Source organism: Papio anubis, chromosome 4 (assembly GCF_008728515.1).
Source record: "Papio anubis isolate 15944 chromosome 4, Panubis1.0, whole genome shotgun sequence".
NCBI classification, from domain to species: Eukaryota; Metazoa; Chordata; class Mammalia; order Primates; family Cercopithecidae; genus Papio; species Papio anubis.
In genome coordinates, this window is record NC_044979.1 from 28,939,233 (window position 1) to 28,962,785 (window position 23,553).

The following is a 23,553-nucleotide window of genomic DNA, read 5'->3' on the forward strand; positions in this document are numbered from 1 at the left end:
GCACTTTCTCAATGTAATGTTTGATAAAATTCTCAAAAACAGAAGGGGAAAAGAGGCCATCAAATGTAATTTACCATACCCACATTTATCAGCAGCTACTCGGTCCTGGGCACAATGGATGTCCTGCAGCTGGCTGTCAAACCATCAAAAGCTGCTCATCATCCACCTTCCTAGTCTCTTAGAACTAAGCTCACTTGGGTCAAAACAAGTCAACCGCCTTTCTCCCCAGCAGTAATATGCTGGAATAAAGTGTCAAGTATAATTCTGGCTGCCAAGATTTTGTTCTGAAGAACAGACTTGTAACTATGAAAGGGGACATTAAATTAGAGCTATTGTCTGAAAGAAAAGGGCAATCTGTATCTGTAGCTTGACTGGGATAACACAGGTCTTGATCTGTAGTCAAACCAGAGGAAAAGGAAGCAACCAGAAAAAAATAACACATATCACAACCCCCAAAAAGAGTGAACTATTGAAAAAAAAAAAAAGTATGCCAGTAGCAATGTACAAATAAAACTAGGGCCATACTTTGGAATAGATTCCATGTGCTGTGCAACAAGGAATATTAACCCCTGGTACAGAGAAATATCACAGAAGCCTTAAAGCAGAGGTGTCCAGTCTTTTGGCTCCCCTGGGCCACATTGGAAGAATTGTCTTGGGCCACACATAAAATACACTAACACTAATGATAGCTGATGAGCTTTAAAAAAAACAAAAAAGAAAATCGCAAACAAATCTCATAATGTTTTAAGAAAGTTTATGAATTTGTGTTGGGCCACATTCAAAGTCATCCTGGGCCACATGCAGCTTGTGGGCTGCAGGTTGGACAAGCTTGTCTTAAAGGATGAAATAGATTTATGTGTATTGACACACAAAAAAATCCATAAAACGATGGAAATTGAAAACAACAGGTTATAAAATCTGCTAGAATGAGTGTGGTCTCATTTTTTAAAGTGTAAATAAATATGGTTGTGGCCAAACAAAATAATCTCGAAAGATATACTAAAACTATTAAGAATACTTTTTATCTATGCAAAATAGAATTACGGATTATAAAAACTTTATTTCTGCTTTATAGATTTATTTCTCCCTTCAAAATAATAAGAATGTGATTACTTTCATAACCATTGTTATGCCCAGGTTTGAGAAAGAAAAGACAAACAGCATAAGCTCTTCCTCCTTTTACCAAATGAAATACCAGAGGCCTCCAAACTCATGAAATCAAGGACACATACGGACTTTCCAAGTTGCCCAACGTCCTCTGGGAGCCATTTTCTTCCTTGCTTGCTTTTTTGCAGGGGTTTTCAATGAATTTTTTTTTTTTTTTTTTTAAAGCAGAGCTTTTTCTTGAAGCAGAATCCTGTACAGAACCTCAAAATGTAAGATAACCATAGAATTTCTTCTATTGAAGGGGATGGGAATGCAGACAGCTAACGCCATTGATTCTCCTCACCACTCAGAACTCTAGAGCACAAGTGGAAACACTGTGATTAATCCAAGTATTTCATTGTACAGTTGGGAAACTGAGGCCCAAGGATTACTCTCCTGGTTAAGCCCTGTCTTATTGACTGGTCTGTGAGTCATTTTACTTACTAGGCATTATAGACACAGTAACTGGGGCCTGCAAGCTTTTCAAATACATACTAAAAATTTAAGAGAAACTGAAAACATACAAATTGGCTCCAATAACTGTCAAAAAGAAAAAGAAACATAATGGTTCTTGAAGTTCAATATGATTCAAGCACTCCACACACCCTGATAGCTTTGCAATGAATACGTTTTTCTTTTTTTTTTTTTTGAGACGGAGTCTCGCTCTGTCGCCCAGGCTGGAGTGCAGTGGCCGGATCTCAGCTCACTGCAAGCTCCGCCTCCCGGGTTCACGCCATTCTCCTGCCTCAGCCTCCCGAGTAGCTGGGACTACAGGCGCTGCCACCTCGCCCGGCTAGTTTTTGTATTTCTTAGTAGAGATGGGGTTTCACCGTGTTAGCCAGGATGGTCTCGATCTCCTGACCTCGTGATCCGCCCATCTCGGCCTCCCAAAGTGCTGGGATTACAGGCTTGAGCCACCGCGCCCGGCGAATACGTTTTTCTATTGTCTGAGGTTTATGTTTAGCCATACGTATCCATCGAAGTAACACAAACTAGAATCAGCTATTGAGAAAAGACAAGTAGAAGAAAAACAGCAGCAGAGGGATAGCTTTCGAAACTGAAAAGAGACAGAAAAGATACATTGATCAAATTCCCCAAAGACCCCAATGGCTTAATGAGCATAATCTAATAAGATAAATGTTCACAGGCATAAACATATCATTCTAAACTTTGTTCTTAAAAAACCCCATTGAAAGGCCAGGTGCAGTGGCTCATGCCTGTCATCCCAGCACTTTGGGAGGCCAAGGCAGGCAAATCACCTGAGGTCAGGAGTTTGAGATCAGCCTGGCCAACATGGTGAGACCCCCATCTCTACCAAAAATACAAAAATTAGTCGGGTGTGGTGGCACACACCTGTAATCCCAGCTATTTGAGAGGCTGAAACACAAGAATCACTTGAACCCGGGAGATGGAGGGCGCAGTGAGCCAAGATTACACCACTGTACTCCAGCCTGGGCAACAGAGTGAAACTCTGTTTCAAAAAAAAAAGGAAAAAAAAACCCACTGAAGAAAAACAGGATGATGGAGACTTGTGTCATCATCACAGAGAAAGTACAAGGATTCAGAAACACTGGCTCACAGTAGTCTGGAAAAAAAGTATCACATGACAAGCAACATATGCACAATGTGAACAATGACCACTCCTGTACTTAGCCCTGGGCACTCCACTTTTAAAGGTATGAGAAAAACCCCGTTGTATTCCACTGGAACTATAAAAATGCTTAATTAACAAATAGTTAGAAAAATAAGAAGTGTTTAAATGCAAAGAAGGACTTTAGGAATCTCTCTCATAAAATATTAAAAGACCATTATGAGGAAGAGCAATTAGACTTAGTCTGTGACCCTAATTTAAAAAAAAAAAAAAAAAAAGAGGTAAGAAATTACGGTAAAATTCTGGTCAACAGATCATTTTTCTAACAGGGGTGTATAGACAAGAGTGTCTAGAAGCAGTGAGTTCTCCCATCACTAGATGTCCTCTTGCAAAACCTAGACAACCACTTGGGGGCACTGGAGACATGGGCCTTGTATGCATCCTGACTCAAACTAGCAGGCAGAAAGAAAGGTAACAAAAAAATATTCCACCCCAGGAGAGTCTGAACCCTGGGGTCCAAAAGTGTTTGTTAGGAAGACTGTCTCAGGTCATTTGGATACAGACCCCAGATAAGACTGGATACAGTCCTTGCCCTTCTCCTGGAAGAACAGAATCTACTGATATTCTGCTGCAGTTGGGGGTATGTACAAATGTACATACAAACAGAAATACACAAATAGTATGAAGCTAGCCTTAAGCAAAGGCTCGGTCCTCTTTAAAGAACTGTTAACACTCCCAAAGGTGGTATGCTTAAAAAACAAACAAACAAGCAAACAAAAACTGTAACAGTAGAAGCTGAAGAGCTCTCCCAGAGAAAGGTAGGAAAAAAACCAAAACTGTTCTGCTATCATAGTCTTAAAACATTTTATACAGCTGCCCTATAATTAACAAATTACAAAGGAAAGCAGGTTTTATTAACGTATTGTTTCCCTTTTCCCATCTCTGAAGATTATATTCTATACAGTCAAATTAATGCTCCAACAATACCTTACTTAATGCTACAATCTCAACCATCCCTAACAGCCCTAGAGACCCTGAGAAAGGACTTGGACTTGTTTTACTTTGCCTTTTAAATTTGTACACTATTCCAACAAATGTAGTCCTCTGATTTCTGAGGACAAAGCAGAAGTGGTAAAGCAAGATGAAGAGAGTAAAAATGTAAGCAAAAAGAAAGATAGATAAAGAAAAGAGAAAGCAAACAAGAACAAGCAAAGTACAACCAGCAGGTATTATTTATGTAGGGACAATCAGCGCCACAGACCTCAATTGCTTGTAATCCTATCACAGGGCAAGCATTCCATTAATATATCTGAGTAAGGTGTTTTTGAAAAACACATTAGCAACCTAAAAATATATACATCAGCCACTTTGGAAACCTGTTTGGCAATTTCTTATAAAACTAAACATACTCTTACCATAGGATCCAACAATTGCACTCCTTGATATTTACTCAAATATGCTGAAACTTAGGTCCACACAAAAACCAGCACACAAATAAATATTCACAGCAGCTTTATTCACAATCGCTAAAACTTGAACACAACCAAGATGTCACTCAGTATGTGAATGATAAGCTTGTGGTACATTCATACAGTGAAATATTATTCAGCATTAAAAAGAAATGGGTTATCAAGCCATGAAAAGTTATCAAGCCATTAAATACATATTGCTTAGTGACAGAAGCCAATCTGAAAAGGCTACATTTGTATGACTCCAACCATAAGACATTTTTGGAAAAGGCAAAACTATGGAGACAGTTAAAAAAAAGTTGTCAGAGGTTAGAGAAAGGAGGGAAGACAGGAGCACCAAAAGACTTTTGGAGCAGTGAAACCATTCTGTATGATTATATATTAGTCAAACTGCACAGACTGCACAAACACACAGAATGAGTTTGAATGTAAACTATGGACTTCTGTTAATATTGGTTCATCAACTATAACAGATCTACCACACAACAGCAAGATGTTAATAAAGGAAATGGGCAGGAGAGGATATGGTAACTCTGCATACTCTCCACTCCATTTCTCTATAAAGCTAAAAGTGCTCTTAAAAAAAAAAAAGTATATATATTTTTAAATACACATGTAAAAAAAAAATATTCCCTTAAAAAAATCACAGTCAAAGTGGGGTACTGGGATTTCCAGGCATGGTCAGGAGCTCCTCCAGTCTAAATCACCACAGCCTGCCATTATGTAATTCTGAATACTTTCACAGATTTATAGTTTATGTATTATAAATTTGTTACATATAGTTTATATATATTTATTCTTAAAGTACAGTTGTAAGTATATACACACACACATCACTTATAGTTAATAAATATGGTTATCTAGTGCTGAATACATCTGAACGTAAAGCGTGAGCAGTGGTGGAAAAAGACTAAGAAGTCAGGAGAGTGGGTCAGCTGCATCCAATGAAGATTCCATGTTGCTGGCGGAGGTCTCCCCCTACTGCCACTGGTTGAGAGAAATGCCTCAGACTGCTGCTTCTTCACTTTAAACAATAGTTTGGTGGAGCTCTTGTTTGCCAACAGTAGCCTACGGTGGCACTTGTCTTAAATTGTGTATCATGCTTTTCCTGCTCCCTCCCTGCAGTGGCATAGCATATTAATAAAGATCTAACTAAAAAGTGCACAAGAATGCAAAGGCACCTAGAACAAAAGGAGTCACAAAACAGTTCAGTAATCAGTGCTTTCCACAGTGACATTGAGTTGCCAAGAAAAGATAAAATTACAAGCACACCACAGTATTCTGGCTTAATGAGCTCAGAAATACTTGTAGGCTTCTTTTTATTTTTCTTTTTTCCCATAAAAAATGGTTAAAACCAAAACAGTACTTAACATTTAAAGAGATAAGCATCACCTATCTGGAAAAGCTGTTTACTAGAAAAATCTCATATAAATTTAAAAGCATGTTCAGTAACACAGCCTCTTTCCAGATGCCACTTCTACAGTGTCTGCATACTAAGAAACAGACTATCAATATCTGGTATAGGTAGTAAATTTACCAAGTATGTCTGATATATAATGCTCATTCATTTTCTTTCCCCGTTTTCAACTAAGAATCAATTAAAATGGGATTACAGGCTTTATGTAGCTTTTTTGCAATCTTATGTAATCCTTAAAACTGGGTTCCTTTTATATTAAAGGGTACCAAAAAATACATACATAAGTGGGAAGAGAAGCAGCAAAGGAAAAAAACAAAATATTGACTGTAGTATCTCTGGATAGGTGGGCTACAAATGTTTTATCATCTTCATACTTCCTTTTATTATTAAAATTCCCTATAAAAAACATTTATTACTTTCACACTCCATTATATCAAATATCTACAGCATCTAAAATAAGTAAAGTATAACTACATGTACCAATAAAGTTTAACCTCTTATACAAAGCTTAAAAACATATAAAACAATATTATACTTTTTAGTTTTCCCTGCAACCCAAACATTGTTATTTTTTTTCCAGTGGATACATATACATACAGAAAAAGTTTATAAAAATGCAGGAGAGAATAAATATCAAATTAAGAATAATGGTCACAGCTGGGAAGGGAAGGGACTAGGATGGGGAAGGGGTGCCCAATTAGCTTCAACGGTAACTTTTTATTACTTTAGGTAGTAGGTATACAGAATTTATTATATTGTCCTATGTCTTTTATGCCTATAGTATTTCAAAAATTGTTTAAAGTGGCAACTACTGGAGTCATACCAAAAATAGTAGGACTTAACCCTAATCTCTTCAAACTACTTAAATGGTTTTATAGTACTGAGTAAATCAGAGATAAACGTATCTATTATAATAAGAAAATTATTTTAAGAGACAGGGTCTTGCTCTGTCACCCAGGCTGGAGTGCAGTGGCATGATCACACCTCACTGTAGCCTCAAACTCCTGGGCTCAAGCAATTCTTCAGCCTCAACCTCACAAGTAGCTGGGACTGTGTGCACATCACCCACGCTCAGCTAGTTTTTAAAATTTTTTAGCAATGCAGTCTTGCTATGTTATAGCCCAGGCTAGTCTCGAACTACTGGCCTCAAGCAGTCCTCTTGCCTTAGCCTCCAAGTAGCTGGGATTACAGACGCAAGCCACTGAGGCTGGCATATAATGAGAAAAGTTTTTGAGAAATTTAAAGCAGTTCTGAAGGTCAGCAGTCATGTATATTTATAAGCAAACAGCAATCTGAAATCTGTATTCCAAAAAATATGTGTAGCAAACATTCCAATCTATGCCTTACACACAGAACTGAAATTTAAATCTGTCCAGTAAACTTAAATACACACATTATTTTGGATATGTCTTTTTTTTTTTTTTAACACACTTATAACTCTGAAAGAAGATTTTTTACTTTGGTCAGTTTTAAACAGTCTTTTAAGAATATTATAAAAATAGGGTTAATTTCTGACTGGTATTTCCCAGGTTGGTGATTTAATATGATTTCTAACCATTCCTGGTTATCAGATGGCTTCAGTTTATCATCTTAAGATATGCTATGGTAAAATCAGGCTGAGGAAGTCCAAGGAAACACTGAATAGGCTTCTCCCTGAAAAACAAGTTCCCGGTCAGCCTCCATGGCTCACACCTATAATCCTAACACTTTAGGAGGCCAAGGTGGGAGAATTGCTTGAGCTAGGAGTTTAAGACCAGCCTGGGCAACATAGTGAGACCTTCTCTCTAGAAAAAATTTTAAAAATTAGTCGGGCATGGTGGCGCATGCCTGTAGTCTCAGCTACTTGGGAGGCTGAGGCGAGAGGATGGCTTGAGCCCAGGCATTCAAGACCAGCCCGGGCAGCACAGGGAGACCCCATCTCTACAAAAAAATTAAAAAGACAGGCATGGGTGGTGCACGCTTGTGATCTCAGCCATTCGGGAGGCTTAGGTGGAAGGACTACTTGAACCAGGGAGGTCAAGGCTACCGTGAGCAGTGATCACATCAGGGCAACAAAACGAGACCCTGTCTCAAAAAAAAAAAAAAAAAAAATTTAAATCAAGTTCCTTAGGAAGATTCAGAAATATTCAAGGATGTTAAGATGTCCCTGGGTCTCTTGCTATAGTCTCACTCAACTTTATGAAAAGCAAGTAAGCAAACTGATATAAGAAACCTCATGAAAATGTCCCACATAAAGGCAGAAACTTTGGCTCAAGTATTTTAAGTATCAACTTCAAAGTTATAATATTTTCATAATATAAAAAATTTTGCTCAAAACAACACATGAGTGTTTCATTTATTGGTCCTCAGCATTCGATATTGATTTAAAATCAATTTAGGACAAAAAGGAGGTCAAAGTTCAAAATGTCTACAAAATAATTTTTTTAGGTTAACATAAAACTGGTTTAAATATTCCAAGTATTTGAACTGATCAATCTTTTTATTAATCTACTTTCTTTAAATGAATAAATAAAAATACTCTGTTTTAAAGCAATGCCCTCACCCAATTTTACATTTTAACTTCTGTGAGGACAAAATAATCTGACAATTTACCCAGTGTAGTCAGACTCTTTCTTATTCAGGAAACCGCCTCTTCAAATCCAAAGAATATCAGGATTTATAGAAAACAAAGGTTTCCTCGGACTACGTCTTACAACAAAACAAGAAAGAAGCCCAACATATTACTTAGAAAGCAGAAGAGGAACAACAAAATGTATTTCTTAACTCACTATGGAAAATCAAAATGATTTGTTTTAACATTCACCTTCTATAATCCCTTTTGAAAAGACATTACTAGATCAAGCACAAGCAGAGACCTATTGAAATTTAAATTGGATGTTTGCTTTTCAGATCAGATCCATCCTAGTTGAGGATTCTCTGAGAGACCATTACAAATTTAAAGACACAAAAAGTAGAGGACTCATTAATAGGAGCCAGGCAAGGCTCAGACTGTTAGCGCTTTCTGTAAGTACTATCACCTTATATTTTGTTCTTTTATTTCATCATTTGCATTTACCAAGTGTGTATCATCCACATTCCATTTGTTCACTCTATTCTCACAAACGTCTACGGAAAAGCTGCCTGGATGGACGGGAGACTGCCTACATTAATTTTACTCACCAAGTTTTGTCCTGTTTAAATGTCAGCATACCACATTCATTAAACAAATATCCTTTGAGCACCTTTTCTGTGTAAAGTTCTGGACCAGGAACTGAAAGGGGATATTAGGATGATTAGTTGGACCCTCAAATAGCTTAACAGCAGTTCTCAAAGTAAACCACGGGACCCTAGGGGTCCTTGAGACTCTTAAGTGATCAATGAGGTCAAAATTATTTTCATAATAACTAAGATGCTATTTGCCCTTTTTCAATGCCTTTATATTTACACTTACGATGTAAAAGCAACGGTGGGGTCAAACTACTGACACTTAGCACAATTTAAGGTAACAGCACAAAACTATTAGTACTAGTAACCATTATATCTTTCACCTTCATATGCTCACAGTAAAAAGGAGAAAACAGTCCATTTTATTTAAGAATGTGCTTGATGAAATATTATTAATTTTATTAACTCTTCTCCCCAGAGTTACGTCTTTTTACCATTTTGCACTAACAAATGGAAAGTATGCATAAAGCACTTCTGTCGCATTCAGAAGTGTAATGGCTGTCCCAAAAAGCATGTGTGCGGGCCGGGTGCAGTGGCTCACACCTGTTATCCCTGCACTTTGGGAGACCAAGGCGGGCGGATCACCTGAGGTCAGGAGTTTGAGACCAGCCTGGCCAACATGGCGAAACTCCGTCTCATTAAAAGTACAAAATTCAGGTAGGCATGGTGGTGGCGGGCACCTGTAATCCCAGCTACTCAGGAGGCTGAGGCAGAGAATCGCTTGAACCCGGGAGGCGGAGATTGCAGTGAGCTGAGATGGCGCCACTGTACTCTGGTCTGGGTGACAAGAGCAAGATTCCATCTCAGGAAAAAAAAAAAAAAAGCATGTGTGCCATGTTTTATGTTGCAAGCTGAATTAGCTGCTTTTTTTTCCACAAGGAATACCATTTTTACTTTAAAGAGTGGCTGACAAACTATATTGTTCTTCAGACCTCAGTATTTGACAGACATTTTCTCAAAAATTAAAAGTGGGTCTGTCACTTCAAGGGAAACAACTGACAATATTTATTGCCAATGATGAAATTTGATATTTGAAGTGATAATTAGAATTTTGGAAAACTTGTATCTGCTACAGTGAGCCTGATAGTTTTCCATTACTTAAAAGCCTTTTCTAATGAGATTGATGGTGGTGTTAAAGAATGTGATTTTTGTGTCAATATTTGAAATATCTCCATAAACTTGATGAATTAATATTTTCCAAATTACCAATAGATATTATGAAATCACGCATCAGTTAAAAGATCCATTCACAGGCCGGGTGCGGTGGCTCACGCCTGTAATTCCAACACTTTGGGAGGCCGAGACGGGCGGATCACTGGGTCAGGAGATCGAGACCATCCTGGCTAACACGGTGAAACCCCGTCTCTACTAAAAAATACAAAAAAAAACTAGCCGGGCGTGGTGGCGGGCACCTGTAGTCCCAGCTACTCTGGAGGCTGAGGCAGGAGAATGGCGTGAACCCGGGAGGCGGAGCTTGCAGTGAGCCAAGATCGCGCCACTGCACTCCAGCCTGGGCAACAGAGTGAGACTCCGTCTCAAAAAAAAAAAAAAAAAAAAAAAAAATCCATTCATAGAGCATGATAAACAAACAGGTTTTAATGTAAGAGTACAGTTATTTCAGATTTCATATTGCAACTCATCTTTAAGAAACTACCACTGCTGAGTTTTAATACATCAAAGAATATCCACAATTATCTGAAAAGGCTCTTAAAATACTCTTCCAACCACATATTTGGTATGAGACCAGATCTTTTTATACTTTAACCAAAGCAACATACTACAGCAGACTGAGTGCAAAAGCAGATGAGACTTCAGCTGTCTTCTCTTAAGCCAGACATTAAAGCGATTTGCAAAAACTGTAAAATATCATGTTTCTCACTAAACTGTTCTTTGTTTTGAAAGTTATTTTTCATAAAATAGTAACATAATTCAAATATTAACTTTTTAACATGTACAGGGTTATTTTTAAATTAAGAAACATTTTAAAATTTTCTCAGTTTTAATTTCTAATACAGTATCAAAAGTTGTAACACACATAAATAAAAGCTATTGTATTTGGAATCCTCAACAATTTTTATGAGAATAAAAGGGTCATGAGAGCAAAGATTAAGAACCACTGAGACGGGCGGATCACGAGGTCAGGAGATTAAGACCATCCTGGCTAACAAGGTGAAACCCTGTCTCTACTAAAAACTAAAAAAACAAAAAAATTAGCCGGGTGTGGTGGCAAGCGCTTGTAGTCCCAGCTACTTGGGAGGCTGAGGTAGGAGACTGGCATGAACCCGGGAGGCAGAGCTTGCAGTAAGCCAAGATCACACCACTGCACTCCTGCCTGGGTAACAGAGCAAGACTCTGTCTCAAAAAAAAAAAAAAAAAAAAAAAAAAACAACCACTGGCTTATAGTATAGTAAGAGAGAAAAAAAACACAAATAATAATCCAAGGCAGAATGCGATGATTGCCAGAGTCCTTCTATTCCTGGGCATTCTAGCTCTTCCTAAACTAGACCTATGCTACTTACCAGGCTCTTGAAATAATTTATTTAGCTCTGCTGTCAACGTAATCAAAATGAGTCATTCAACAACCATGAGAAGGGTACAAGCAATACCAAGATAATGTGTTAAACTAATTTCAACTGATGGGTTTTTCTTTACTTGCTTTCTCAATAAGTGACCTGAATTAAAATTAGTTTTATTTCCCTGGTAGAAACTGAGTCAGCCTATAAGGACAATTCTTTCACAAAAGACCTATGACAAGCACCTGTAGTCCCAGCCACTGGGGAAAACTAAGATGGGAGGACTGCTTGAGCAGAGGAGGCTGAGGCTGCAGTGAGCTGAGACTGTGCTACTGCACTCCAGCCTGGGCAACAGATCCTGTCTCAAAAAAATTAATTAATTAATTAATTAATTAATTAAAGCACTTTCTGGAGGACCATATGCATATATGCTATCACTTGTGTTTTAAAAAGGGAAGGACACAAACACACAATTTCTGCTTAACCCACCTGGAAGAATACGCAAGAAACTGGTAGTAGAGATGGTTTCCAGAAAGAGAAACCGGGAAATCCATTTTTCACTGTATTCCTTTTAACTATGTGCATGTAATTACTTATTAGAAACCACACTAACCTAGTCAGTTTTGAATATTTTTAAAATACCATTTCACCTACTTCTCTAGTCTTTTATATCAACTGCAAATTCCAAAAATACTAGTAGATATGAAAATCATTAGATGTACATTGGTCACTTTAGCAATGGATACACGTCACACTTGACAGAAGCATCAAAAGCAAGCTGTCCATCAACCTGAAGGTGATCAGCCATTGACTACCTGAAGGAGTACCTGATTTCCTGATTACAGGAGATTCAAGATGCATCCATCTGCCCAACATAATTGGTGTAGTTGCTACTTCTTTCCCTTTTTGTATTCATCACAGCGTTTAAAAAAATCTGATAGCACCATGGCCGGGCGCGGTGGTTCAAGCCTGTAATCCCAGCACTTTGGGAGGCCGAGACGGGCGGATCACGAGGTCAGGAGATCGAGACCATCCTGACACATGGTGAAACCCCGTCTCTACTAAAAAATACAAAAAACTAGCCGGGCGGGGTGGCGGGCGCCTGTAGTCCCAGCTACTCGGGAGGCTGAGGCAGGAGAATGGCGTAAACCCGGGAGGCGGAGCTTGCAGTGAGCTGAGATCTGGCCACTGCACTCCAGCCTGGGTGACAGAGCGAGACACCGTCTCAAAAAAAAAAAAAAGAAATCTGATAGCACCAAAGTAGGTAAGTTTAAATGCTCCTTTAAGTTACCCAGCGACATTAAATTCAGCATTCATTCAGCTCCTACTACTATACACTAGGCAGTATGACTTAATCTAATACTTGTAACACACAATGTAATATGTTAGAGGATGCCCTTGCATCTAAACACTTTAACTATCCAACATAAGTTCAATCACCAATGACAAAAGATTTGGAGGTTTTAACCAACTCTAAGTTTAATGAGCCAGTCGTATGATGGGGCTACAGATAAGCCTAATTCAAACTTAGACTACCTCACAGTTGGCTAAATGGTGTCCAGAACGCAAAAAAATCGGAGCCACTGTAGTCTGTATTTATCAGACCAGCCCTACAACTCGTGCTGGTTCTAGGCCACACGGGATACTCACGGACTCTGACAGTAGTGCAACAGGGTCACAGTAGTTTGGTATGTCGAAGGCAACATTGAATGAGTTAGCTACCATGTGCCAAGTATTTACTATTTATTTTCCTTATATCTTCACAAATCAGTAATAAAGGCATTATTATCCCTGTCTTAAAATTAAGGCAATTCAGCCAGGGATGGTGGCTCATGCCTGTAATCCCAGCACTGTGGGAGGCCAAGGTGGGAGGATCACTTGAGGCCAGGTGTCTGAGACCAGCCTGGCCAACACAGGAAAACCCTAAAACAAAAGAAAATTAAAATTTTGTCTCTAAAACAAAAAATTAAAACATGGGGCCAGGCGCAGTGGCTCATGCCTGTAATCCCAGCACTTTGGGAGGCCGAGGCAGGCAGATCACGAGGTCAGGAGATCAAGACCATCCTGGCTAACATGGTGAAACCCCGTCTCTACTAAAAATACGAAAAAATTAGCTGGGCATGGTGGCGGGCGCCTGTAGTCCAAGCTACTCGGGAGGCTGAGGCAGGAGAATGGCATGAACCCAGGAGGTGGAGGTTGCAGTGAGCCGAGATTGCACCGCCTGGACAACAGAGCGAGACTCCATCTCAAAAAAAAAAAAAAAAAAAAAATTAAAACATTAGCTGGCCATGGTGGCGCATGCCTGTAGTCCCAGCTACTCAGGAGGCTAAGACAGAAAGATTGCCCGAGTCTAGGAGTTTAAGGCAACAGTGAGCCATGACTGAGCCACTGCACTCCAGTTGGGGAAAGAGAGCAAGACTCTGTTTCTAAATAACTAATAAATTTGAAAATAAATAAAATTAAGAAGATACAGACTCAGAAAGGTTAAGTAACATGCTCAAGGTAGCAAACTTAGTAAGTGGCATTAACAGAATTTAAGACCAGAGCTCCTATAGCGGGTTGAATGGTGGCTCCCAAAAAGATACGTTCACATGCTTACCACTGGCACCTGTGAATACTCATTTGAAGAAAGGTCCTCAGAGATGTAATTAAGGATCTTGAGATCATCCTGAATTATCTAGGTGGGTCCTAAATCCAGTGACAAGTGTCCTTTTAAGAGTGAAGCAGACAGAGATTACACGGAGAGGAGACAATGAGACCATGGAGGCAGAAACTAGAGTGACGTAGCCACAAGTCAAGGAATGCCACCAAAGGCTGGAAGAGACAAAGAACAGATTCTCCCCCAGAGCCTCCTGAGGGAGCACTACCCTGTGAACACTTTGATTCCAGACTCCTGGCCTCCAGAACTGTGAGAGAATACATTTCTGTTTCTTGAAACCACTAAATTTGTGGTTTTATGGCAGCCCCAGGAAACAAATGCAGTCCACAAACTCACTCTCTCCAGCATTCCCTACTACCTTCCCAAGGTTGAAGGATCTAGGGATATGTAAACTAAAATAGGGATGACTTGGACAATAAGGAAAATGAAAACTAGACTTGCTTTTGCAAGCCCTAGAGAACAGAGTAAAATCAGTAGGTAAAAATTTTAGGGATACCACTCAGGAGGCTGAGGCAGGAGGATCCCTTCAGCACAGGAGTCTGAGAGCAGCCTGGGCAACTCAGAGACCCTGTCTCCAAAGAAAAAAAAAAAAAAGGTTCAGGGAGAATTTTCAGTTGGAAAAACTTTCCAACCATCCAAATATCTTAAAGACTAACCAGACTTTTGGTAGGTGGTTACGTTTCCTATCACTGGATGTGTTCAAGGAGATACTGAAGACTTTTAACTTCGGAGAGCAGAGCTGTCTTAGATGATTTAGAATCTCTTCCCACCCTGAGTTCCTAAAATTATAAAATGTTAGATAGTACCACAAAAGCCTAAGTAAAATATCACAAATGAGTTTTGCAGGTTTCTACAATCATTCAAATAAATACTGCTTATTATGTGTCAGGCACTGTGCTTGGTAATGAACACAAATACATAATCTACTCTCATGAAGCTTACAATCTGGTGGGACAGACACATATCAAGCAATATGCAAACAAATGTAAAATTATATATATGACCACCTATAATGAAGGAAAAATGCAAAAAAGAGGGAGACCAGGTAAAACTTCCCTAAGGAAATGATGTTTGAGCAGAGACCTGATGGATTTAGTTATCCTTTGGTACTTGGGGGTGAATCAAAATCCACAGATGCTCATGTTCCCTTCATTTGGGCCTCCACATCCACAGGTTCTGTATTCTCAGATAGAAAATACCATACCATGTGGCTACAAAATGGATTTCTTCAGAATGAAAGCAATCACTGTGGTGGATTCTCAAGTGAGAATTAGCTCTTGCTTTCATACCTTTCAGATATAGAAGTTTAAGAGACAAGAAGTTTGTACTTTTTATTCTCAGATTCTCTACCTCCCGCTACGTCTGGAAGATAGTGATTTAAGACTCTTGTCAAGCATACATTCTAAAAGCCCTTCTTTTGGAAAAGATCCTAATCTTTCAAAGTAGAAGGAAAGAGAATAAACAAGTTGGACTTTGTCATCGTCACCTCTACAGGCTTTACTATTCTTACAAAATGCAGTCACTAAGAAACTATTTACCCTAGATTTGCTTTCCATTTTGTATAAAAAATAAAAACAAAAACAATCAGCTACCAGAGGGATTAAAAACAGAATTAAATGAATAGGCAGGAAAATTGGGGTATACTACCAGCTCTAAATAGGATTTCACCGTATAAAATCTTTAAGAAAGATACCTTTGAGAAAGTTCCAGTTATTCTTTACACAGAATTAGAATCATATATATCACATATTTCACTGAGTATGAGAGTTGGATTACACAGCATTTTGTTTATATTTTATGTACACAAAATCTTTTGAATTCCCTAGAGATAATGCAAAAAACAACAACAACAACAAAAAAAAACAGGTATTTTGAACACTACTGTATTATACTATTGCTGCTACTAATACTTCATGTGCTGACAACTGGAGTAACTCAGAAGGTCCCAGGGTAAAATAAAAGACCAATGCTATCTTGAGACCAGGTTCTTCACTTCAGAAACTATCCTGCAAATAGAAATCTTAGCTCAGGAAGTATCATGGCAGAGTGGAGAAAAAGCAAGTTAATATGTGAACGAAATCGAGGTTAACCCAGGATTTACCTTTCATTCTGCACTAAGTAAGCTTTCATGGGCAAGCCCTTTACACCCTTACTCCAAGTTACCCTTACCTCAGCAAAACCATAAAGAGTATGAAAGCAAGCATTTCCTCAACAAATATGTATTGGGAGAGAAAATTTAAAAGTATCTTTTATGTTTCATTAAAAGAAATGGATCTGTAACTGTCCCATTAAGAATGTTTCAAGGTAAAAGTAAATTGATAGTGTGAATATGTATTGTGCATATCCATGTGTGCTTAGAAAAATATCTAAACCAGCTGGTCGCAGTGACTCAAGCTGGTAATCCCAGCACTTTGGGAGGCCAAGGTGGCGGATCACCTGAGGTCAGGAGTTCAAAACTAGCCTAACATGGTGAAACCCTGCCTCAACTAAAAATGCAAAAATCAGCTGGGCATGGTGGCAGGCACCTGTAATCCCAGCTACTCAGGAGGCTGAGGTGGGAGAATCACTTGAACCTGGGAGCTGGAGGTTGCAGTGAGCCAAGATTGTGCCAGTGCACTCCAGCTTGGGCAACAAAGTGAGACGCTGTCTCAAAAAAAAAAGAAAGAAAAACATCTAAACCATGCATATTAAAATATCTTTGTATTATAGAATTATTTTTAATTTTCTTCCATTTTTCCACAATGAACACATGACATACCTTTTTCCATTAAGAGAAAAATACATTTATTGTTCAGCATGTAACACAGACTTAGAATCAATTTTGGAAGAAATTTTAATTTAGAAGAAAATTTAAATATTATTTCTGTCCTCCTTTTTCAAATGGGGAAAAAGGCCCAGTAAAGATAAGTAACCTGCCTATCCAAAATCTGACAGTGAAGTCATTAGGGCCATAATTGTACTATCTGTATTTATGTTTATTTTTTTCTGCTCATAAAAGCTAACGCATGTTCATTAAGGATAACTTGAAAAACAATGGAAGGTACAAGAAAGAAAATGAAAATCACCTATAAGCTTATAGACCAAAGATAACCACTAATGGAGGGTGCTTTTCTTCTAAATTTTTCACTACAATATATTTTGGCCAGGCATGGTGGCTCATGCCTGTAATCCCAGCACTTTGGGAGGCTGACGTGGGCAGATCATGAGGTCATGAGTTCAAGACCGGCCTGACCAACATGGTGAAACCCCGTCTCTACTAAAAATACAAACACTAGCCCAGTGTGGCGGCAGGTGCCTATAATCTCAGCTACTCAGGAGGCTGAGGCAGGAGAATCGCTTGAACCCAAGAGGCGGAGGTTACAGTGACCCATGATCGTGCCAGTGCATTCCAGCCTGGGTGACAGGGCAAGACACCATCTCAAAAAACAAAACAAAACAAAACAAAACAAAAAATATATATATATACACAGAGAGAGAGAGAGAGAGAGAGAGAGAGAGACAGAGAGAGAGAAACTTAAAATAATAGAGCCGAAAATTAAAGTAGACAACAATTTTAACACTTACTCACATTACCACATAATTCTGGTAACAGATCAGAATTAGTGCTTCTTTAGACTTAGCACCTACAGCTAGTTCTGGGGTAAGAGACTACTAGTTCTATGATGGTGTTCCATGATGTGTTCTTACTTAGCAAATCTTGGCTAGTTCTTTGATTTGTGGGCTATTTTTACAGGGAAGATCTGTTACCAAAAATTTTATTTCATAATTGTTTAATGAAAGAACGAACCAAAAAAAGTTCCCAAAGGAAAAGACAAAATACTCCATTCTATCTGGGCCCTCTTTGGAGATTTACTGAACGTAAAGATCATCCACAAACACAAGCTAATTACAAATCACGTAACACAAGTTTAAGGTTACCCAACATATTTATTCATATCATTCTTGTATTTACCAAGACTACTGGTAAAATAAATAAAAGTTGTAGACCCTCTTCCCAGAAAAACCACAAATTAATCCCAAGTGGCAGTAAGTTACTTTGAGGGTGGCAAGCAAAAGTTTAGATATCACTGCCCCAGAAACTAGGGCCTAGCTGACAAAACTGCCTCCTAATCTAATTTCAAAGACCCAAAGATTAGCAGCAGGAAGCAAAAATTACCAATTATCTAAAAATTCAGAAAGAAATATTTTGGAAATCAAGATCTAGTGAACACACAATGTGCTTAAATTTCTTAATTTTATTCACGACTTTAGAAATGTGAATGCCAGCAATTTCTTAGCATTAAATCATCTTGGATCTCAAAGTATTCCATAATCGCCCTATTTCAGAAAGACGCTACGAAAACCATCAACAGTATTTTCATTTCATGGTCAGAAAAAGTAAGGAGAAAATAAATGCCTTGCCCCATATCACTAGATTGAAATATTTGTGCATTTAAAATTTTTTCCAAAGCATAAGCAACACCTAACTTAAAAATGAATTTTTTCTGACAGATGAGCCAGCTTGGTAAAAAATTTTTTTCCAACAAGCACAATCTATCAATCTGTTTTCTTTCAAAACACTTTCCCTTTAAAACAATAGTAATTTGGGCCTGGCATGGTGGCTCACACCTGTAATACCAGCACTTTGGGAGGCCGAGGCGGGCAGATCACAAGATCAGGAGTTCAAGACCAGCCTGTCCAATATGGTGAAAACCCATCTCTACTAAAAATAAAAAACTAGCTGGGCATGGTGGCAGGCGCCTGTAATCCCAGCTACTTGGGAGGCTGAGGCAGAAGAATCGCTTGAACCTGGGATACGGAGGTTGCAGTGAGCCAAGATCATGCCACTACACTCCAGTCTGGGCGACAGAGCGAGACTCTATCTCAAAAAAATAAATAAATAAATAAATAATTTGATTCCCCTACCCCACAAAGCCTACTGTATCTACAGTGCATGAATAAACATAAACTAAGTGTGAGTCCTAGAGTATAAAAAAAACAAGGAATCCAGAGACTTGACAAAATGCTGAAATTGGTTAAGCTTTGCTTTGGCATTCCTCCTACCTTCCTTCTGGTGCTCCTACTCCCATTTCTAAGAAGTTCCTCATGTCTTTCCAAAGTTCTTCACCTGAGACACCTACTCAAGAGTTCTTTCCCTTGATCGATCTCACTTGTTGAGATAACTGATTTCAGCCAGCTAACACAACCAACACTTGATTTAATCATTTAGTAAAGGTCCTTGACTTTGCTGTGTGTCAAGAGCCCCCTTGAAAATCTCATAAATGTTGTGGACCCTCTCCCCAGAAAAATCACACATGCACTCACACATAACTTTTCATACAATTTTAAGGGATTCAGGGTTACACAGCCAAAATATATGAACCCCAGAACCATAAAACACCAGGTTAAAAACCCCCTTATTTAATATATTAATATCATAAAACCTCAAAACTCTGCAAGAGTTATTTGTATTTTAAGACACTGTCAACTCAAATGAAATTTCCTATTCTCAGAATCTAAGACAATGTAAAAAAGACAAAAAACCCCCAAACAATATGGAGATTTTTAGCCAGCCTTGTCATTGGGGGTCATCTCCCAAAGCATTTAAGCTGCAACTCCCATGAGAGACATGGAGGAGCAGGACCTACTTCTAAGCATGGGTCTTCTACTAAGTTAGGTTCTGTAGGCCCTACCTCTGAATTTAGTAATGCTCTAGAAATCCATTCTGTCTAAACTATCATGGTGCCTAGCAAAACAATACATACATATGTATGCCAAGTCCAGTTTTTATCCCAATGAACTCTTTTTTTTTTTTAATAGATATGAGGTCTTGCTATGTTGCTCAGGCTGGTCTTGAAGTGCTGGGTTCAAGAGATCCTCTGGCATTGCCCTCCAAACCAATGAACTCCATGGTATTTCACACGGCTAACTTCCCTGTCAGGATTCACTTAATCCCCCTCTTTAGCTTCTTCAACCCTATAATATTACCAGTTTAGCCATTCTTTCTCAACTTACTTCATAGGTTTCTATTCTTCTACTTGACCCTCAGATGTAGATGCTCTCCAAGGTTACCCTTAGTTTTTTTTCTTCACTCCTGATATGGTTAAGCATTCCTAATCCAAAAATTTGAAATCTGAAACGCTCCAAAATCTGAAACTTTCTGAGTGCTGACATGATGTCACAAGTGGAAAATTCTACACCTGATCTCAGGTGACATGCTGCAGTCAGAATGGAATCAAAACTTTGCTTCCTGAACAAAATTATTTAAAATATCGTATAGAACTGCATTCAGGTTGTAAGATGTATATGAAATACAAATGAATTTCAAGTTTAGATCTGGGCCCTATCTCCAGGGTATGTCACTATGTGTATATCAACATTACAAAGTCAAAAGAAACTCCAAAACATTTCTGGTCCTAAGCATTTTGGATAAAAGATACTCAATCTGTACTACTTTCTCTTTCTTTTTTACAGACAGGGTCTTACTCTGACAACCAGGATGGAGCGCAGTGGCCCTATCATAGCTTGCTACAGCCTCAAACTCCTGGGCTCAAGTCATCCTCCAGCCTCAGCCTCCTGAGTAGCTGGGACCACAGGTGGCTACCACTATACCGGACAAATTTTTAAATTTTTGTAGAGACAGGGTCTCGCTATGTTGCCCAGTCTGGTTTTGAACTCCTGGCCTCAAGTGATCCTGTGCGTTGGCCTCCTAAAGTGTTAGGATTAGAGGTGTGAGGCACTATGCCTGGCTTTCTGCAGTTTCTATATGGCATTATACTGATGAATGCAAATCCCCTTATTGATCCCAATGCCCCCTTGAGCTCCAGTCCAAAATCCATGTACTTACTTGACATTTCTTGATTCCCAGATATCTAAATACATCTGGAATCATACTCTATTACCTTCCTCCTCAAATTCTGTTCTTCCTATACATTCCCTATCTTAAAGGCATCATCATCACCCACTAACCAAACTATAATCTTTAACTCCCCTTAAGTCAATTGTCACCCAAATCTGACAACTGTGAAGTAAAAATTACCCCCGGAATCTATGTCCTTTTACACTACAATTTAATACTCTCACAAGTCTCTAATCCAATCTTCACATGTCATCTTTTTAAAAACCAGAGTGGATGTCCTACTCAAACCTCTTATGGTCCCTAAATGCCTATAGAATAAAGTTCACACTCATGAGCATGGAATTACAAACTCTTCCCAATACGGCCACAACCTTATCAGTTTCACTTTCCACTATTCTCCAAGTAAAGCAAAATCCACTTGCTAGTTCTCAAATCAGACTACTGATGCCCTTCCTCTCAGCCTCCCTTCTCCATCAGTAATGCAGCTACTCGCCCTACCAAGTCCTACTCAAACTTCCCCTACATGAAAAGTCTTCCCTAACCTCACTTTTCTCTGTGTATCATTCTCCTCTTCCTAGAAGGAATTTCTCCCTCCTCCTATAATCCCACACCACTCTTTGTTTACTCTATTTTGGTTCTCTAGAAGTTATAACATAGCTGGTTGAGCCCATACCTTTTTGCCCTACATGACAAGGCCCAAGATTTGTTACTAGACCTAGCACATGCCCAGCATGTGGTGTGTCTTTAATCATTGTCAGGTGAATGAGTGGCAAAACTCCAAAGTGAGAATACACTTAAGGAGGTTATTTCTCAATGGAGAGAATGCTTCACTCTCCTTTGAACATAAAACAAGAATCAGGTCCCCTAGTCCCCAACTCCCAATTTCTAGTCCACTGCTCAAATAGATTTAAGCAATGTTTCATGGGGACATTTCCTCATTTCCCCTTGTTCTTCGTAGGTTTAGCTGCCAGCCTAACCACATTAGCATTCAGTAGCAGCAACAAAACAGACTCTTAAAGTTCTAAGACTTTACAATTACCAACAGTAAAATACATGCTCTTTTTTAAAAAACCGTCTTAATATATATACATACAAAGCTCATTCTTCATGAAGATTCAGAAAATGGCTTGGCATAGTTTATCCCAACAGGCACCACTTAAAGAGTTCTTAAGAAAATGTCCACTTAAGCTATCAGCCAAACTTTTCACATTTGTAACCACAGAAATCAGCATGCATGAATTAATTGAAATACTATGCTTACAAACAATGCAATTACTATAGGCTAAATCACCAAACTGATAATCCATTACAAAAGCAGCTGTTACAACTGTTTTTGAGAATATTTCCCCTAAAAAATTCCAGTGATCATCCCAACCTATAAAACTAGATTCTTTTACTAGTATCATCTTCTCTTTCCCCCTCTTCTCCCCACCAACACTCCCTCCAACACACATACACCCCTCCTTACGAGAAACGGCTTCCTCAAGAAATTATCTGATGGTTCAGTAGCAGTTGGAGCTTTACACAAACTATGTTGTGATTGGGCAAGGCAGACTACCAGATCTGGGATTCAGTAGACCATTCCTTACGGTCAGAATATCTTCTAAGTGACTGCTCTTAGAGAAACAACACAGATTTGCCTCAAGAGATTACAAACGTGGTAGGCCTACCTTAACAGCAACTCGTTTTGCTTGTTAAGAAACAGGGTCTCACTGTCGCCCAGGCAGGAACACAATGCCATGATTATGCTCACTGCAACCTCAAACTCCTAAGTTCAAGTGATCCTCCTGCCTCAGCCTCCTCAGTAGCTCAAACTACAGGCATACGCCACCATACCCAGCCAGTTTTTCGGTTTTTAAAAAAATATTCTGTAAAGACAGGATCTCACTACATTGCCCAGGCTAGTCTAGAATTCCTAGCCTCAAGCAATCCTCCTGCCTTGGCCTCCCAAAGTGCTGGGATTATAGGCATGAACCACCATGCCCAGCCATTATTTTCTAATATACTAGAACATCTCTGTAAAGTTGTATTTCTGGCCCTTCTTCGGGTCATAGAAAGTTTACTTGGTATCATATAAATGTTCCCATTTTAAAACATTTTAGGCCTAAAGACTACAACATGATGAAGACTTTTTGATGTTTTGCTAACTACACTGCATAAAGTCAGGCTGAAAATACATTAGCCTAATTCTGAAGTGCACTTTTGAAAAAAAAAAAATATATATATATATATATATATATTCTAAGGTATAAGCAATCCACTTATTTTTCTTGAGCAGTCAAAAATTCATTTCCCAAGTTTTGTCCATATTACATTAAAATAACTTCGAACAAAGCATTCTTGTTGCTCGAGGATTAAAAGTTTCCAATAGCTCAATATGGTTTTAATATTCTGGAAACACTTGAAATTGATTTGTTTCACCTTTTACTATTTATCTTCCAGTCTATTTACCTTAATAGAATACTGATGGATAAAAGTACTAACTGAAAACCCAAGAAAGTGGATAATCCACCCTCTAGTTAATAAGGAAATACAAGATACATAAGGCATAAAAATTAACATGTATCTTGAGACTCAAAAAACATTGGCCTTGGTCTAAATAAAATGTTTCTAAAATAACAAGTGGGTTCCTTTTTCATTGCTGTTTTACTAAGCATTCATGGAAAATTATATTTGGGTAAGCTCAGACTGAAAACACTGGCTTTAGCTATCAAGG

The 23,553-nt window shown here is 38.6% G+C and overlaps 1 protein-coding gene across 10 annotated transcripts in view; it reads right to left on the bottom strand.

Annotated features, from left to right (window-relative positions):
- NRF1 (nuclear respiratory factor 1) overlaps positions 1-23,553 on the bottom strand; it is a 147,553-nt gene that overhangs the window by 120,114 nt on the left and 3,886 nt on the right. For 2 of the 10 annotated variants that reach the window (XM_017957159.3, XM_017957155.3), the window contains exon 1: positions 8,783-9,438. The exons of 6 other annotated variants lie outside the window; for them this stretch is intronic. The gene's annotated coding sequence lies outside the window, so the exon portion shown is untranslated. Of the gene's footprint in view, positions 1-8,782; positions 9,439-23,553 lie in introns of those variants that run through there. 2 more of the 10 variants (XM_021936260.2, XM_003896587.5) reach the window with 2 other exon arrangements.